Raw genomic sequence first — 15467 nt, forward strand, 5'->3', positions numbered from 1 at the left:
CTCTACAGGCCAAATCAAACCTATCAGGAGGGACTGCCCTGGTGGCCCCGTGGTTGGGAGCCTGCCTGCCAATGCAGGGGACATGGGTTCAATCCCTTGCCCAGGAACTAAGATCCCACATGCTGTAGGAAAACTAAGCCTTTGTGCCACAACTAATGAGCCTGTGCTCTAGAGCCCACAAGCTGCAAGAAGAGAAGCCCCACAATGAGAAGCCCAGGCACCACGAAGAAGAGTAGCGCCTGCTCGCTGCAACCAGAGAAAACCTGGGAACAGCAACAAATACCCAGTAGAGTCAGAAATAATTAATTATTTAAAAATGAGAAAGAAAAGATTTGCATACTGCTGTCTAAAGCTACTTCCAGCTCTTCAAGGACTGTTTCCCGTCAGTTTAAAAAAAAAGTATCAGGAATATTTTAGGCCATGGGGTGCCTGTTTGCAACTTCCACTCTGCATCATTGTTTTCCAGATTTTAACGAGGCTGTATTTTTTAATGGGATAACTGAATTAAACAAAACTAGTTAGTGTTTCTTTTTTTTTCTTGTTTTTACTACCGGAACTTCGGTCTTTAATATGCTGATCTCCAAAAGCTGTATTTCCCAATTTTATGTAACCAAGTATCCTCTTTTTCACAGAGCTCCTCTAAGAGCCAGTGTTGTAGGAACTTTGACATACAAAGACTGCCCAGGTGGGTCTTCTCTCTCAGCATCTTTCCCCTGCCAATATTCTGCTGTGATCCCTTCTCTTTTCTTTAAAACCACTGTGTGTGGGGAAAGAAACCAGACCTCCAAAATAGCAGCCCAAAGTGAATCTGCATTTCGAAATGAGGGCTGCGTGGGGCTGGCCACTCCTGTTTGCTCAAAGCCCCATATTTAGGATGACCAGATTTATCAGAAGGGAAAACTGAGCCTGTTGTTCTGGCAGAAGAAATGTTGAGGACAGACAGGAAAAATACAGCCTCCTGAGGGGAATGCTGCTAAAATGGTGCTTCCGGAGGCTTCAGCCTGAGGCTGTCCAGGATGTCAAAGTGGGACAGGTCACAAGAGGTCGGATGGACTTGGGTTTTGCATTTTCTGTCCCAGACCTGGGTTCTTGGTTCCTGAACTGACCAAGTTCCTCCTGAGAAATGGCACAAGGAGAAACAGCAAGGGGGATGGGGTGGGGATGCAACCTTGAAGAGACAGATCCAAGGAGGCCAGCTCACAGGCTGCAGATCTCTGTGGGGTTGCCATAGGGACAAGACGAGCAGAATTTCTGAGAGTTCAAGACCATGGACTCTGATATTACGCTGCTGCTGCTGCTGCTAAGTCGCTTCAGTCGTGTCCGTCTCTGTGCGACCCCGGCAGCCCACCAGGCTCCCACGTCCCTGGGATTCTTTGAGTTCAAATCCTGACACTTATTTGGGGTTAGGCCTTGGGCGAATTACTTCGCCTCCCTCAGCCTCAATTTCTTCATCTGTAAAATGGGATGATAATGTAAACACAATACAACACAGTGCTTAGTAAATGCCTAGCACACAGTAAGCACTCGATGAATGTCAGTGGTTCTGATGATCTCTGTGCTTCTGAGAGAAAAGATTGAGTCCTGTGGGTGCAAGTTACTGGAAAACAGGCCAATTTAAGGGATTACTTTTGTAGGAAATCTGGCAGCTTTCTTAATAAAAGGATGGCAGTGATGGGTGAATCACCATGTGAAGAGGAGTGGGTGGACTCTTGTTCCCCAATATTCACATTTCTTTTAAGAGTCCCTTAGTAATCACTGAAACCCACAGTGGCTTCAGAGGGTTCTATCGTTGCCTCTGATATTCTAGAGAAATAAACCCTGACCCTCAAACTCTTCCTTTAATGCCATTATACAACTGGGTCAGGGTGCAACATTGAAACTAGACTTTTCTAAAGGCTCAGGGATGACAAGGGGGGAGCTTAACACACAGAGTAATGTGAATCCAGGTCATGTCGCTTTCAGAAGGTGGCTCACTCTTCTCTTTGTGTTCTCTACCATGCGCCTACCTGCCCTCTTCCCTAGGACAATGTCCATCAGCGCTACCCCCATCCAGGTAGACTCTCAAGCACTCCAAGATGTCTCAAGCTCAGACCCAAGAAGTAAGGCTCAGAGAAACAGAAGTTCCCTCTCCAGCTAAACCAGCCTTTGCAGTTTCTAGTTGAGAAGATAAGATGATTGACAGCAGAAATATTCACAGGGGAAATCTGCTCCCCCATTCCCATAGGAGCACACCTACCCCATCAACCCCAAAGGACAGCTATATGAAAACCCTACCAGAAGCCTAACACCCGCACACGAAATGCAGATAAGATGTGGCAGGCGTGTAGTGGCGTTCCTTGTGTCGGAGATTTCCATTGATAAAATCAGACTTCAAAAAGCTCCGGGTTTCTCATTATTGGAACCACACAACAGGGGGGGAAAGTGCCCGTCTGTCCAGGAGGTAATAGGAAAGATTCCTGAACTAAAATGGGGAGCAAAACTGAAGGGCTTTGGAAGTTCTTTCCAATTTGAAATTGTTATACTTCTAACTCTTTGTATCCAGAGAATTTAGGATGTCAAGATATAAAGGTGAAAAACAGGTGAGTCTTTTTTCGTGGCTGTGTCTTTCATTGCTGTGCGTGGTATATGTGTGTGTGCATTTGTGTAGGGGTGTGTGTATGTGCGTAGGTGTGTGTGTATTACTGTAGGGGGGGATGTGTGCATGTGTGTAGGTGTGTATGTTATGTTTAGCCATTTTTGAACTAAAATTACCTTAGTACAGATATCATTTCCTTCTGATTTAATTGACCTTGGCAAAGATCTTATGCACAGATTATGCATGCTGTCATCCTCTGCAGCTCAGTTTGTCTATGCTGGGCCAAATCAAGGATCTAAAAGCAAACATAGGAGGCCTCTGGATAGACAAAAATGTCACAGAGTTCAATCCTTTAACTTGGAGCAGAGCTCCTCAGGCCTTCCTCACTCCAAGCCTGCTGACTCTTACTTTACACACAATTCTTACAAGGCTAATTATTTCATTTGTCAGCCCAAGTATATCGGAAGCAGCTTAGAGGGAATACATAAGAAGGTGGCAAGAGGCACCTGCCTGTTTCATAGTAATACATTTTCATAGTGAAAACATTAAGGAGAAATAAAGGAATACACATAAAATCAGCCTGATAAATTCCATAAGCCTGAGAGTTTAGAGCCATTTGATGCAGAAACAAAGAGCCATATCCACCCAAACAGAATCAAGGGCATCACCAAATCACAGCTGAGCACAGAAGTAATGATGGGTTGTCCTCCAGAGTGTCAATCCTGTTCAGGATCCTCTTCTTAAGAAAGCTAGGGAAGGCATCAACTATTTTCTCCCATCCAGAATGGTTACTATGACAAGTTCATGGTGTAAGCTCAGCCTCAGTTTGTAGACGATCCTCCCGGAAGTTGCAGGCTCAGGAGGCACCGCCTTCTGTAGTAGTTCCATGTGATGAGGGTGCTGCACAGCTGTGATGCTGGAGGTCAGGCTCAGCAGCCAGGGGCCAGTATAGCTCATCTGCCTCCTGCCGCCTCCTCGCAACTTTCAGATGCCAGCATTATGATCCCTGCACTTCGAGCCCCATGAGCCTCTGTAGCTTGAGAGGGTGCGTGGCACTCGTCCAGGAAGCCGGTGGGAGCACAGAATTCCACTCCAGGGGCTGTTTCTGATAGTTGGCATCGTTCAGTGACCAGTGGTTCTTGCTTTAACCCCTTTGCTGTCAACTAGTGCATCATTAACTATAATTCATTAGTGTTAATGGTAAGGTCAGAGGTGTCTAAGAAAGCCAAGCTGGCTACCATAGGAAAATGTATTGCCAAGGCCCCAGTGAAGTGTGTGTGTAAGGAGTTCAGGTAAAGACTAGCCTGCCCACGTGAGCCAGTCTCCCCGGTGGGCAGGCTGAGGGGCAGCTGAGGCCTGGTTCTTGCTGGATATTACTCTACTGGGGCAAAATGGTTCTGGGAGGAAAAGTGCTTTCCTCCTTCATGCTAGGGCACCCCCTTTAGCATTTCCGGGGGAGATACATTCCCCTAACCCCTGCTTCCAGGACCTCCTGGTGGTCTAGCTGAGCGCCCCTTGCCTGTCAAGATCCTCTGTTAGACATCTGAGCCTGGAGTGGCAAGAGCCCATGCGCCCAAAGCCCCTTGCTTTTAACCCTTCACAGGGCCCCAGCCCGGGGCATTTCAATGGCTCCTTTCTCTGGCGCTCAATGAAACATTCTTCCGAGCAGATTATTGAAAGCAGAGCTCTGGGTACACAATGGGCGCTCTGTGCTCACAGTCGCTGCCCAATCTGTTTGCCCAGTCCGACTGTGGCCTTGCCTCTCCGCACACTCCCCACCCTCCACCCACCCGACCCCGGCCCCACCTCGAGGCCAGCTCAAAGGGAGGCCATATGAAAGGACTTGTTCTCCACCTTCTCAGAAGTTCCCGCCGTGGCATCTGCCAGCCTGGGGAGAAATTAGTCTAACGGGTCCCAGGTCTGCCTCCAGCCCATCCGTCCATCTATCTATCTGGGGTTCCTCTCACTTTGATGTCCAGAGGCTTCTGTCCTCACTGATCAGCTGAAGTTTCTCTTTCTCTCACATACACACACAGATACGCACATGTGCACACACATATGCACACACCAGATGGGACTTTCCAAGAAAGAGGTGAAGTCTCAGAGAATCAGATAGAGGGTGGGGGCCAAAGACTCAGTCAAATTGGGGGGTTCCTGAAACAGAGGATGCCAGGCTGCCCACCAGTGCTGCCGCCCCCTCCTCCCACCCCAGGGCCCCATGTTCCTTGCAAGTTCAGGAAAGGCAAGAGCATTCAGGTTAAAGGTAAGATGCCAAAGCCAGATTGCCTGTGTTCCAGCCCAGCGCTGCCATTTGCTAGCTGTGTGACTTAGTGATCTGAGTTAACCTCTCAGTACCCCAGTTTTCTTATGTGTAAAATGGAAATAATAATAGTACCCACCTCACAAGGCTATCGTCAGGATTATAACAGACAAGGCAAGTAAAACTCTTAGCACAGTGCCTGGTGCATAATAAGCTCTCGAGAATGGATGGCTATTGTTATTATTGTTACTATACTTAGATTCTATTGTCATTATATTTAGAGTCTATTCCTACAAGTGTACAGCCTCAGGGACAAAAATCCATGTTCTCTCTAAGTCAAGTCATTCCTCTCCTCCAAAACGTTCAATGGCTACCCACTGACTGCAGTAAAAAAAAAAAAAAAAAATCCAGCCCCTTGGTCCAGCACTTAGGGGGAGAACTTTGATTTCCTCCTACATCATAGTCACTGGATACATGGAAGGTAAATGAGTACCATCACCATATTTCAGTTGTCATCATCTATTGTACTACTTGGAGAAACTGGCTTTTAGCCCAAATTTATAAGGAGACTCTGCCTGGGGGGTGGGGGGAAACCCTAAATGATTACCAGTTTGAAGTTCAGAAGTTAGAATAATAATAGCTTGCATTTATTAAACATCTGCTTTGTGCCTGGTACCATGCATGACACTTTACATCCATTATCTCACAATTCTCATGCAGTCCTAAGTGAAGTGAAGTGAAGTCGCTCAGTCGTGTCCGACTCTTTGCGATCCCATGGACTATAGCCTACCAGATTCCTCCATCCATGGGATTTTCCAGGCAAGAATACTGGAGTGGGTTGCCATTTCTTCCTCCAGGAGATCTTCCCATGCAGTCCTATGATGTAGGTAAAATTATTACCATCATCTTACAGATGGAGAAACTTGAGAAGTAAAGAAAGAGTGGCTCAGACAGTAAAGAATTCTCCTGCAATGCGGGAGACCTGGGTTCTATCCCTGGGTTGGGAAGATCCCCTGGAGAAGGGCATGGCAGCCCACTCCAGTGTTCTTGCCTGGAGAATCCCATGGACGGAAGAGCCTGTCAGGCTACCGTCCATGGGGTCACAAAGAGCTGGACATGACTGAGTGACTAAGCACAGTGCAGCACAAGTCTTTTGCTCAGGGTCACACAGCTGGGAAGTGTCAGGATTTGAAGCTAGGTCTAAAATCTAATGACTGCTGTCCATTCTCCCTCCCGTTAAAGACATTAGGTCCATCTGTAATGTCTTCACTACCATTTTCCCCTTTGCACTTGAGTGGTCAAACGCCAACTCTCCCAGTGTACTGGAATGCTCTGGTGGTCCCAAGGGCTCTGGGAGGTCTGAATGGGCCTGGAAATGTCACAGATACATACTCCAGTAGGCTCTCTCACACTAGCATCCTAGGTAGGTCTGGCTCCTGAAGGACTTCACCCCTCAGGCCTCAAGGGGGAAGGGAACCACCTGGCAAGCCTGCTCTCAAGCCTGTTCCCTGCCCTCAAACCCCTGTCTTTGAGGCCCCACGGCCAGCTCCAGTAGCTTCAGGATGTCCCAAAGCCCTTCAAGGCACAGGCTTCCCCTGGCTGTCTATCTTCTCAGACCCAGATGTCACCTGTCAGCTCTGCTTCCCTGTGAAACAAGAGTCAGCCTCTCAGGGCAGCAATCTTGCTGGGCTTTTTCTTTTCGGGGACAGCACAGCACAGCCCCCGCTGCCTCCTGGCCTTGGCTAGACAGCTCGAAGGCAGGAATGCTCACTAATGACAGGGACAAGGCTTGCCTCCGTTCCCATGGCAACTGCTGCGCTCTACTTAGTCAATCACTTTTTGAAGCTCCTGCTGGTGTGAAGTTATTTTGCAAAGAAATGCTTAACTCTTATCCAGGAACTGTGCTTTGGGTCTTCAGATCCTTCCAGGTCCCTTATAAAGTTGATTTTCTCTTTCCTCCCTTTGTTGAAGCCCTTTCATCTTTAAAGCTCAGCTTCAAATCCCACCTCTTCTAAGAGACCTTTCCAGATCCCCACACCCCTCCCTTCCCCATGTGGAGTCAATCTCTTGCTCCCCACACTCCCCTGGGGCGTGTTTATGGCTTTATTAGATCACAGCCTGCCTGTTTCACAGTTATTTATGTGTCTCCTTCTGAGCCCCTGGTGAGTGATCAGCCCATAGTAGGTGCTAAACAAACATTTGTTTGAATTTATTTGAATTTCCCTTTCAGGGTTTTTAAAAAATTACTATTATTAACAGTACAGGCCATTACTAATAATCCCTTATGCTTGTAAAATTATTTACAGTTTATATATAGCTTCATGCTTGAGGGCACTGCTTTAAACCCCAGCCCCACCCTTGCTAGCTAGCTGTGTGACAGCATACAAGCCTTGGAACAGCTCTCAACCATCAGTAAAATGGATTGTTGTAAATATTAAAGTAAACGTGTAAAAGGTTTACTTAGCACAGGGCCTAGTGATGCCTCAATAAATGTTAGCTATTATTATTTTTGTGGGCTCATTTGGACCCCACGAAAGCACTAGGAAGGACACACAAAAAGACTGAGGCTCAGAGAGGGAAAGAGTTGCCCAAATGTTCAGACATCAGTTGAGTTCTGTGGTGGGCACCTGCTGCCTGCCTTGGAGCCATTTTCCCCTCTCCTGGAGCCAGAACCCAGATTTTCCTTTGCACAACTGCTCCTCAAAAAAAAAAAATTATTTTTGTTTTTTAAAACATGACTTCCTTGGTGGTCCAGTGGTTAAGAATCTTTCTTCCAGTGCAGGGGACTCAGGTTCAAACTCTGATTGAGGAACTAAGATCCCACGTGCCATGGGACAACTAAGCCCGTGAGCCATAACTACAGAGCCCATGGGCTGTAAAGCCCCGGGGCCACAACTGGAAGGAAGCCCGTGCATCACAATGCAGATCCCTTGTGCAGCAACTAAGACCCAACACAGCATCTCTTCCCCGCCAAAAAAATTTTTAAGTTAAAAAAAAAAAAAGGACTACTCTTCCCTACTGGTGGGTAAACTCCAGGGGCAGGCTTGGATGATCAGAGCATCAGATGTCCCCCTGCCACAGGGATAGACAAGGGATCCAAGTCTGTCCAGCGAGACTTGATTCTTAGATTTTCATTTGAATTTTTGAGAAGATAATCTCTTTTCTGCTGGACTGTAAACCTGGACCTGCCTGGGGCTGACCCTAACAGAGAGGAAAGCTAAGTGCAGGGGCAGAGGCAGATGGATCCATGGTAACAGCATCTGAGCATATGAGTCCTGAAGCCAGAACCACCCTTGGACATGAGTGATGTGACCCATATGGCCTTCCTGGTGCCAGTTTGCGTTGATGTCTGTCACTTGCGTCTGAACAAGTATCGGCTACTGCTCCTCCACACAGAGGTCAAGGATCTCTTCATCCCATTCATTCACTTGAACACTTATTGAGCACCAACTGTGTAACCTTCACTCAATTGGCCTGAGGCTACAGGGGTGGACAGGACAAAACGATCTGGCCCTCTGGGAGTAAATAGTCTATTCCCTTCCCACTTCACATATGACTGAGACTCAGAGAGGGGGATGCCCCAAAGTATGTGCTGTTCAAGATGATTTAGAGGGTCAGGGTCCTGTGTGAAGTTGGGCAGGGGCTGAGGCAGGCAGCTGGGACCGGTCAGTTACCAGCAGGACTGGTTTAGGGAGTCATGACTTTCTGCTCATCCTGGGTCAAAGCAGGAAGGTTCTAGGCTGGACCTCAAGTTGAATTTAGAGGCTGAAGTTCTAGTCCCCTGTGTTCAGAGATCCAGGCAGGGGACAGTTTCCTGGGAGTAGCGTGGCTCTGAAGTCTGAGTTGGGAGGATTTGACTCCCACTCTCCTGGTTTAATGGACAACCTCTTCTTTTGAGCTGGAACTCTGATTGTTAAAGGTGCTCTAGCATCAAGATTATCTTGGTAGGATAAATCTGGGAGGAGGCTTCTTCTCCCAGGAGTTTTCACCACACTTTTCAAAGGGAAAGGCCCGGCTTTCCAGCCAAAGCTGAGGCTAGTTTTTCTTCTTGATTTGATGACTCACGCCTGGGAAAACCCAGTCTCTCCAGGGCTGGGCCCCTCGGGGAGACTTCGATGTCTAGATGCTTAATTTGCACTCAGTTTGTTTTATCTGTCTCTGGCTCATCTGTGTCTTACATGGGGTCTGGCACATAGTAGATGAATAAGTTTTTCTCAAATGAATGTTTGTGGGATTTTTTTAAGACTGAGATAGTGCCCGTTCTGAGGCAGATGGACCATAAAACTAGTACAGCATAAGCTTCAGGATCCCTTGCTGGCATGAGCCCTTCCCTAATCTCCAGGAGGGGCCCTGGCCATGTGTTCACATGGTCATGTGCTTCTGTGAAATTTGCACAAGTCATTTTAACTGCAATGGGTTGAGATCACTGACTCCACTCTGACCTCCTTCCTCACTGTCATATTTTCCTTGTTTCAGGATGGCCATGGCGTTTTGGGGTCTGGCTAAAGGGAAGATGAATTGGGGAAATATTTAGTCTGCATCGAGTTGGCTGTATAGATTCCATGTACAGTTAAGTCAGCTGTGTTGGTATTGAAATGTCTTTGGGACCCTCTTTCTGTCCATGGAGGCCATTCACCTGTCCAGATGTACAGGCTCAGACCTCACACAGTGATGTGAACGTGTCCCCCGGTATCTGGCCACAAAACTATGTCTTAGAGAAGAGAAACAGTTTGAAATCTAAAGGGCCAGAAACTAGGCTGTGGAAAATTTTTCCAGTTACGCCTGGCCAATTGTTAAGCGGAAGGATTTAATGCTCAGAGATACTTAGACAAAATGGAAATTATTTCTTGTCAGGAATATTCTTTGTAATACAGTTCATACAATTAGAAATGTCCATAAACTTTTATTTCCTTTTTAAAAAATTTTACTGGAGCATAGTTGTTTTACAAGGTTGCGTCACTTTCTGCTGTACAGCAAAGTGAATTAGCAATAGGTATACATATTTCCTCTCTTCTTGGATTTCATTCCCATTTAGGTCACCACAGAACACTGAGTAGAGTTCCCTGTGCTACACAATAGGTTCTCATATGAAGAATGGTATGGATGTTCCTTAAAAAACTAAAACTAGAACTACCATATGACCCAGCAATCCCACTCCTGGGCATACACCCAGAGAAAACCATAATTCCAAAAGACATGCACCCCAGAGTTTATTGCAGCCTTATTTACAATAGCAAGGACATGAAAGCAACCTAAAAGTCCATGAACAGAGGAACGGATGAGGAAGATGTGGTGCATATATACAATGGGATTTTACTCAGCCATGAATAAAAAGGAACGAAATTGTGCCGTTTGCAGAGATGTGGATGGACCTTTTATTTCCTTTTGATGATTATCCTGTTGTCAATGAGTCAAATGGTGTCCCTCCAAAAGGATATGCTGAAGCCCTGAAGGCAATGGCACCCCACTCCAGTACCCTTGCCTGGAAAATCCCGTGGACGGAGGAGCCTGGTAGGCTGCAGTCCATGCGGTCGCTAAGGGTTGGACACAACTGAGCGACTTCACTTTCATGCATTGGAGAAGGAAATGGCAACCCACTCCAGTGTTTTTGCCTGGAGAATCCCAGGGACGGAGGAGCCTGGTGGGCTGCCATCTCTGGGGTCGCACAGAGTCGGACACGACTGAATTGACTTAGCAGTAGCAGTAACCCCCAGTACCTCAGAATGTCACCTAATTTGGAAAAGGGGTCTTTATAGGGGTTCTCAAGTTAAAATTAGGTCAGTAGGATGGGACCTACCCCAGTATGACCAGTGTTCTTATACAAAGGGGAAGTTGGATACAGAGACACAAAGGGAAGACCCCACGTAAAGATGAAGGCAGAGATCGGAGTGAAGCATCTGCAAGACAATGAACACAGAAGATTGTCAGCAGAGCACCAGGAGCCAAGAGAGAGACCTGGGCAGATTCTCCTTTGTGGCCCTCAGCAGGATCAACCCTCATGACACCTTGATTCAGACTTCTGGCCTCCAGAAATGGGAGGCAATAATACATTTCTGGCATTTAAGCCACCTGGTATGTGGCGCTTCGTTATGGCAGCCCATGTGTCATGTGAATTAAGACACACGTGGAATAGAATTGGACAGAAGACCTGTGTCTCTAGGCCACCCACCTGGAGCAGTACCACAGTCAATGAGTACATCCTGTGTGAAGTCCTGTGTTTTACGCATTCCAACTATCAGAAATTAAAAAGAAAAATGCGGGGGACTTCCCTGGTGATCCAGTGGTTAAGAATCCACCTTCCACTGCAGGAGACGCAGGTTTGATCACAGTCCATGGGGTCACAAAGAGTCGGACACGACTGAGCGACTTCAATGTCAATGTCAATGTGGAGAATTAAGATCCCACAGGCCAACTAAGCCCACGTGCCACAATTACTGAGCCAGAATTACAGAGCCACTCTTTCTTGGTTCAAGTTAAAAAGTCTTGGAGACTTTGTGGCTATATTATGCATGGGAATGTAAAACAGCGCAGCAACTGTGGAAAACAAAGAGCAGTGAGAGGTCCCACATGATGAAACCAAGACCCAACACAGCCAAATAAGTAAATATTAAAAAAGAAGAAGAAGGAAAAATGCAACTAACCATGAAAGAGGAAAGAGTGATTACCTGTCCATTTTCTCTATAGAAAAAGATGACAAAGTCATTTTCCTAAGATTACCTAAGTAATTTCCTAAGTTTACCTATGATTGCCCCTGTGGCCTGCCCTCATCCACTAAATACTACACCACTCAAGCCATCCAGAACATTCTCCCATTGTCCACAACTAGGACATACCCCAGAGGCCCTCTTCCTGGGGCCAGTGTGTGTTCCCCAGATCCTATTTAGAAAAGCAAGCAGGTGGGCTCTGTTCCCAGATCACAGATTTGGGACTCTGGAGAATGAAGGGGTCTGAATGGCATGGATCCTACCTCCCAAACCACCTTTCCCCATCACTCTTCATCCCTTTTCCCCACCCAGAAAACAAAATCAGAGTTATTCCTCTTAGAACCCGAAGGAACATTACCTTCATGTTTGGCCATGGACGCACTGTCTCAATTACCCTGTGAAAGGCCATCTAAACATTGGCAATTCTGCTGGGTTTTTCTTTCCACCTTTTCCTCCTCCTACCACCCCCACCCCGCACTCCCCCCACCCCCGGTCTGGCCTCCAGCCTGCCTTCAGTTTTCCCAGCTTCGCGGTGTCCTCAGGAGAACCCCTGCCCTCTTCTCCCCTCTAATCCGCCTCCCACCCGCCCTTACCACCAGCCTTCTTCGTTGACTCTCGTTATAGGACCAGCCAGGTCACGTTTCCTTAGGGTCTGTCTGGGCTCTTGGCTGAAGACCTGGGGAGCAGCAGAAGGAGACTTTGGTTGAGCCGTTTGGCTTCAGGGTTCAGGTGGTATGCAGTGGCTCCCCGTGTAGAGGGCTGGGTCTGGGGCACCCTCAGCCCCAGGGTCTGGGGCTTGATGTCTCATCAAGATTCTGAATGCAGCACTGAGAAGAGGGGATCCGTCAGGACATTTGGGGGCACAGAAACCCAACCTGCCAGTGCAGGCAAGGCTTGTGTAACCGTGAGAATGGAGGTGGGACAGAAGGAAGCTTTGGGGATGATTTGCAGTCTTTCCACCTTCTACCTTTTCCCTTCTGTGGGTGTCATTTTCACATCCCCGGACTCACCAGGAAGAGACTCAGAGCTGCTCTTTCTTGGTTCAAGTTAAAAAAATCCTGGAGACTTTGTGGCTATATCATGGATGGGAGTGTAAAATGGTTCAGCCACTGTGGAAATCAAAAAGTTAAACAGAATTACCATATGACCTAGCAATTTCATTCCTAGTTAAAAAAACTAAAAACAGGAACTCAAACATGTATTTGTACACGAATGTGCATGGCAGCATTATTCACAGTAGCCAAAAGGTGGAAACAGCCCAAATAGCCTTCAAGGGATGAATGGATAAACAAATTGTAGTAAATACATACAGTGGAATAGTACTCAGTCGTCAAAAGGAAGGGAGTTCTGATACATGGTACAATGTGGATGAACCTCAAAACTAATAAGCCAAGTGAAAGAATCCAGACGCAAAATTTCACATATTATATGACTCCATCTATGTGAAATATCTAGAAGAGGTAAATCCATAGACAGAATGTAGATTAGTGGTTGTTAGGGGAATTGGAAGGGGGAAATCAGAAGTAATTGCTTAACCAGTATAGGGTTTCCTTTCAAGGAGATAAAAGGGTTTGGGGACTAGATAGAGGTGGTGGTTGTACAACATTGAATTGAATCGTTAACTCTTATAATTGTTATTATATAGATTATAATAGCAGATTATATAGATTATATGAATTTTACCACAGTGAAATTTAAAAGTCCCAGAGAAGAGCTCTGATTGGCTTAGCTTGGAATCAGGTGCCCACCCTGGCCAATCACCAGGGCCTAGGGGTGGATCTGCAGAAAGAGGGCAACTCCCATTGCTTGTCACATGGTTCCAGTCTGGAGAAGTTACACTTCCTGAAGAGGTGGGAGGCAGGGTGCTCTTCTGAGAAAATGATACTTTAGTTTAATAAATAAAAGAACCTTTAAAGATCAGAGCTAAAAGAGAATTGGAAAGAAGCTTAAAGTCTGTTTATAAAAGTAACATGCTCGTCGCATATACTTTAGAAAACCTTGAAAAATATTAAGAAAAAATAAATATCACCATAATTGTCATGATTCAGAGATTATCATGGTTAACATTTTATCTATATATACATATAGATAAATAGATGTAGATATAGATATCCTCCAGACCTTTTTTTAATGCATTTCTAGCTATAAACACACATATATAGATAAAAATGCCTTTAATGCTTTTTATTCTGTCTCCTGTTTTTTTTTTTTTCCACTAATCTATTTTGGACTTTTTAAAATGTCATCAAATGTAGATTCATGCCATCATTTCCCATCATTTTAATATCTGTGAGCCACGACTTTTGAGTGGAAATTTCTGAAAGGCTCCTTTGATGAAGTGGCATTTGAACAGGCCATTGAATGATCAGGAGGCAGACACAGCAGCCAGGGCTTTCTCAGCAGAGGGAACCATATGGACAAATTCAAGTCAGTGACCATCCACTCTGCCCACTAGAAGCAGGCCTTTGATGAGGGAATCAGAGAGGGGAGGTAATTTTACCAAGGTCATGCAGTGAGTTGGTGTGAAGGGGCCAACGAACCCAGGACTCCCAGCTCCCAGCTCAGGGCTCTGGCCTCTGCCAAGTCCTGTCCAGCCTCCTCACACCGATACTCAAGGCCCCACATCACCTGGCTCTCATGCACTTTCATTGTCTTCACGGCAGATGACCATGGGTCATGGATCATGCTTTGCTTTTTGCACAGACAGGGAAGTTCAAGGCCCACTGAGGCTAGGGCTGTCTGAGGTCACGGAACTGGAGGGTATCAGGGTAATAGCCCTCGTGGCATGTCAGTCCCGGGACTGGGGCTTGGCCTGCACTCCACCTGGAGACCCCTGCCTCCTCCTCTTGGAGCCATGCCTGTACCGCCCCTGAGTCACAGCGGCCAGCCTGCCTGCCGTGAGTCAGCAGCATTCTTCAGGGCTGAGCGCACGGCAGCACAGCCACAGGCCCTCCCCTGTAACTTGGGGCGAGCCTTGCGCATCCTCTGGCTAGCCCGGGTGTGAGAGCCAGCCGGGTGAGTGGCCTTGGGTCACAGCCTGACGTCCTGGGAGCTGACCTGTGGGGGGGAGCCTCAGGGATTTGGGTGACTCAGAGAAACCTCAGCTGCCTCGGTGCTGCCCAGAAGCTAGACACTGACCCTGTGTGCTCTCAGTGAAGGGGCCTGGCTGCAAGGTCCAGCAACGGTCTAGCCTGGGAGACGAGGTGGGAGGCAGTGAGAAGATTCTCTGACACCCCCTCCACTCCTCTTTGGTCAGGTCACTCCCCACCTCTGGGTGCAGGGGGAGTGGGGGATGTTAAGAGCACAGAATTTGCCATTAGACAAACCCGGTTTGCAGCTGGAGCTGCAATTCTGCCTCTTATTCACATGTGACCCAGGCAAGTTCCTTAACCTCTCTGGGCCTCTGAAAATGGGAAGACCAGTACCCACCTCATAGAGCTGCAACAGGACTAAATGAAATACTGTATATAATGTACTCAATGCAGTGCAGGGCAGAGAGAAAGCACTTAAGAACTGAATGCTATTATTAAAAGGATAGTAAATATTATCCAGGCTGTTTTCTGGCATTCTTCTTTTATTCATTCACCCATTCACTTAGCCAATATTTATTGAATACTTACAGAGCTGAGAACAGGGCTTTCCACAGACTAGAAGTCATCTTGTTGCTGATGTTCATGGTTGAGACCTTGGCTGAACAAAGAAAACGCAGATGTTGACAGTAGGCGTGGTCTCCACCATCATGGAACTTACATTCTAATGGAGAAAAGTGACATCATAAGTAGGCAAACATAATAAATAAGAAAGTGATAGATATGGTTGAGGGTGATTTAGGGAGGCCACTTAGATGGAGTGAGCAGGGGCGACCTCTCTAAGCGGGTGACGTTTACTTACTTAGATGAGAGGGTTGAACTGTGAGGGGCCAGCTTTC

The sequence above is a fragment of the Bos javanicus genome, chromosome 7 (genome assembly GCF_032452875.1).
Source record: "Bos javanicus breed banteng chromosome 7, ARS-OSU_banteng_1.0, whole genome shotgun sequence".
Lineage (NCBI taxonomy): Eukaryota > Metazoa > Chordata > Mammalia > Artiodactyla > Bovidae > Bos > Bos javanicus.